Source organism: Pholis gunnellus, assembly GCF_910591455.1.
Source record: "Pholis gunnellus genome assembly, chromosome: 4".
Taxonomy (NCBI): domain Eukaryota; kingdom Metazoa; phylum Chordata; class Actinopteri; order Perciformes; family Pholidae; genus Pholis; species Pholis gunnellus.
The window spans coordinates 5,955,676-5,960,519 of NC_136530.1; positions in this window are offsets into that span (position 1 = coordinate 5,955,676).

A 4,844-nucleotide genomic window follows, 5' to 3' on the forward strand; every position below is an offset into this window, starting at 1 on the left:
GGGCCACTGGGAGCAGAGGGTACACAGACGTCACCGAGGGACCGTGGTATCCAGCGCGTGGGGCAGCGACACACAGCAGCACGAGCGAGCACACCGTCGCCACGGCGCGTGACAGCATAGTTCACGTCACGACTGTTTCCAAGCTCAATGCAGAAGAAATTAAGGACAATAGAACTTTATATTTATAAGTGCCATGATGAAATGGCTTATTTTCCAAATGAAAGCAAATATTTAGACTAACTTCGCTTAAGTCAATATTAGATTTAGAAGAACCCGCATGAACTTGTTATAACTAATTGTGGGATGAGATTGTTCAAACAAGCTGCACCTAGTGCTGACTTCCACTTTAAAATTGCACGCACATCTTTAGACTGACAATTTAACTACACATTAAGATAAAATAAAATACTCCTTTATTAGTCCTGCAGTGGGGACATTTAGGCTACAGGATCACAGCAGCGTAGTAAATCAAAACAAGTATTACAAATAAGTAATAAAACAGTAAAGAATATTAAATAAATAAAAAAATCCAAAAGTTTTCTGCATTTGACCCATCCCTATGTAGGGAGAAGTGGACTGCCAATGACAGGCGCCCGGGGAGCAGTTGGAAGTTTAGTATCTTGTTCAGGAATACTGCAGCACAGAACATGGAGTAACCAAGGATCGAACCGCCAACCTTGCGGACACCGGACGACCCTCTCCCATTGATTTGGTTCAGAATCACCAGTTTCTGTCTAAAAGCCTCACACTCACTCTCTCACAACACCTGGGTCCTAGAACTAGCAGGTCTACATGAAACGCACATGCATATTGATGTTAGTTACACTTATATGTGATGATTAAGGATGCCAGCTGTGAGAAAGGTAGACATCTGTATATAAGCTGCATACAGCTCCATGTATCAGGTAACTTTTACTCCCACTGCGCCAGTTTCAGATATTAATTAGGACTTTAATGAAATTCTTTAAATACTAAAAAACTTGAACTTGCTTTTAGAGAAACACAGATTTATAAATACTGAACGCAGATAGAAGCACTTCTTCTTAAATTAATGCATTGGCTTTAGAAAATGTGTGTGAATGCTGACAGCGGAAATAAATTGCAAAGCATTGCACTGTGTTGCTGAAAAACCTGGAGGCTGAAATGTAAAACTGGAAGAGTTGGAAGCTGAACTGCATCACCTAAAGAAGCTGAGAGCTGAGATGCATTACTGGAAAACGCTGGAAGGTATATTGAAATAATGCCAAAGCTGGAAGTTCAAACTGATTGCCATTAAAATGCTGAAAGAAGAATTGTTTCTATTAATATCAGACAGATTTACTGCAATAATAAACACCATTAAATGCATTGCCCTGAAGAGCTGAAACGTATTGCATGAAAAGGGGGCTAAACAGCATTACACTGGAAAAGACGAAATACATTAATAACACTCATCTAAATGATTAATGAAGGAAACAGAAAAAAACAACTTAAACTGTGATAATTCAAAAATTGTAAATAATTAGAATAAAGTCTGCGGCTGAAAGTAGGAACTGAAAAGTAAAGAAGTTAACAGTGTGAATGTTGTTGAATCAGCATCTAGAAAAAAAAACGTGCCTTGTGTTACAGACAGTAGCTGACCTTTGCCACACACACACACACACACACACACACACACACACACACACACACACACACACACACACACACACACACACACACACACACACACACACACACACACACACACACACACAGGTCAAAGTCCTAAATGAGGAGAACTGTCTCACTTGAGTTAAAAAACATTGCTCTTCAAAAGTCTTAAATTGTGTCCCATTGCCTCAATTTAAACAGAGTTTAAAAGGTAAACGTCTTCACATGAAATCAAGACAATGTGCGCTGAACAATATCATATATGTTAACATTAAAACTAGTATGGTAGTATTGTGTGAAAGAAACACGTTTATGTATCATTAAAACATGGATTTATTGTTTGTTTGACTGACTGAACTTATGGAAATGACAAAATAACCCCAAACCAAAATCTAATTTTCTCTCCAAGAAGGGAGTACAGCTCTTTGGCTGTAAATCAGCAGACCTGGCTGTTGCTCTGTGTTTTTAACACACGATTACAGTTCATTGCACCATGAGCACAAAAATCACATTTAGAGATAATACAGATAGAGTTAGAAAAATCAATGGTGAGTCCTACTGTTGCACTGCACTGTCCACACAAACACAACACAAATACTTTCTATCATCAGCAGTGGTGGAAGAAATACACATCCTTTACTTAAGTTAATGTACAAATACATTATTTAGTACAAGTAAAGGCATACAAAATCCTACTTGATTACAGGTGCTATCAGCTTCATGTAGTTAAAGTATCAGCAGTAAAAGTACAGAAGTAGTATAAGGTTCATGTAGTTAAAGTATCAGCAGTAAAAGTATTATAAGGTTCATGTAGTTAAAGTATCAGCAGTAAAAGTACAGAAGTATTATAAGGTTCATGTAGTTAAGCAGTAAAAGTACAGAAGTAGTATAAGGTTCATGTAGTTAATGTATCAGCAGTAAAAGTACTAAAGTATCAACTTCCTGTAGTTAAAGTAAATGTTTAGTAAACCGTCTCCTGTGATATCTGCTTCTATGTGACATGATTCTTAACACTAATGCATCAACGTTAGAGCAGCATGTTACTGTTGTAGATGCTGGAGGTGGAACTAGTTTTAACTACTTTATATACAGTGAGCTAGTTCAGTCCTGCGGTTCCCAACATAGGGGTCGGGCCCCTCCAAAGGGTCACCAGATACATCTAAGGGGTCATGAGATGAGAGAGGAAAGAAGAAGAAACTAAGTTGTGATACACAAATTTGTCTTCAGTTTACTTGTCTCTCATCTTAAATCATTTCCCTCTCAAACTATTATTCAAATGAAATCATGCGAGAAGTTAAAAGGAGAAAGATCTCTTTGATTGAACAACTAAAAAATGTTGACAGCAACCGATAATATTTATTATACGCATTTAAATTTGTAAAGTAACTAGTAGCTAAAGCGGTCAGATAAATGTAGAGTAGATGTAAAGTGGCATAAAATAGACCAACTAAAGTCCTCACATTTGTTCTTACTTGAGTAAATGAACTCTTTCCACCACTGTGTATTAGTTCTCACATTGATTATATTCTGTTTGTTTTTCATCGTGACCATATATAGACTGTTGTTTCCCCCTCTTAGTCTGGTCTTATACGTGCTCCCAACAGGTTGCCAAGCTGCCCACCGATCAGATGCCAGCAACGCTTCTCTCTCCCTCTCAGCACTTCAACCTACATGTATGACGCCAGCATTAGTCTCGTCTCTGGAAGTAGAGATGTGCCGCTTCCACAGAAAAATGAAACCATTCTATTTGACTCTATTCTGAAATGCCCTCATGTCCGACACACACACATGCCAATTACCTCGCACAACTGACCGTCCTTTAGTTCAACCGTGGCCTACATTTCCCCATTGAATTGCTGACCCGCTCTGTTAGCAGAGAATCTAAACAGAGGGAGACCCCCCCCCCCTGTGCATTTTAGTGCAGAAATCCCACAAGAAATTAAATGAAGTAAGACCTTGAAAACACAGAGGGGTGGGAGGAGGGCTTCAGGTCTCTCTACGATGCGTGTAAACATGCATATGCTGCTGTACTGTATGTTGAGCAGAGGGAGAGATGGCAGCCTGCCAACAGTGAACTCTCTGACCACCACCACCCCCACCAGCTCCCTGCACAGTGCTGCTGAGGCCCACTTCGGGATGGGAGCCAGTAGCAGCACAGCGAGGCTCAGGCACAGCTCAGCCCGGCCAAGTGGAACACTGTCGCTATGTAGATTTCTGGTGATCTTCCACAGTGTGTCAGATTACTGTTGCATTGCCGGAGCATCTTCGCCGCCATGCCAGGGCCTTTTGTTTTTCCTGGATCCACATTTCAGTGTAAGGCACAGACTTGGCTGTAAATAACAAGCCATGGGTTATAATAAGAGGATGCAGATTAGACACGGGCCCTGAATACTGACGGGAGTGGTTGAACTAACCTTTGCCATCACACTGATTCCTGAGGGTGTCATTGACTGTATGAGACACTTCACCTCTCAGGAGAAACGATGCAAACCGGGGCGAACAGAGGGATCCGAATGTCTCTTATTGATTTTCTTGCTTTTTGTTGAACAGAGACAAGGTGTGCCAGCAGCGTGTGGCGGCTTTGGAGACAAAACCATGTGAAACTGCTGCCATCTGCAGGACACCCTCTTCACCACAGGACTCAGGAATTGTAGACAAATGTTCGTCCTATAAACGTTTATCATGCATGTCAGTATCCAGACTCCTCTGATGTCTCGGTGCTTCCAAAAACCCGTTTTAAAAATAGCGGCTCTATGGAGAAAACGTTACATCTTTTGACTCGCAAGAATGTTAAGATATGATCCGAGAAAAATTGTTAAAACACAAATCAAACTCCAAACGTTTATGTTGCATTCATCGAATCATCACTATCCAGCTTCTATATTAGTGTAAGTAGGTGCTGACCCGATATCAGGTTTTCACTACATGTTTATTCAGGTAAATAAACAATATTACCACAATATCTATAGAAAATATAAATGTGTGCGTTTTGTTTCTTAGCAAATTAACTATACATAAAATACGAGTGTAGGCAGGTGGTGGTTGAAGATGCGCTGGAATATTTAAACAATATTATCATTTGTATTAACATAGAAATAGTTAATTTTTTTAAAATAACAGTTATCTTTAACACTGGAACCCCCCTAAAATTACAAAAAATTCAACTTCAGTACAATATCGGTCGGCAACAACTAGCTCAGAATTTCCACAAA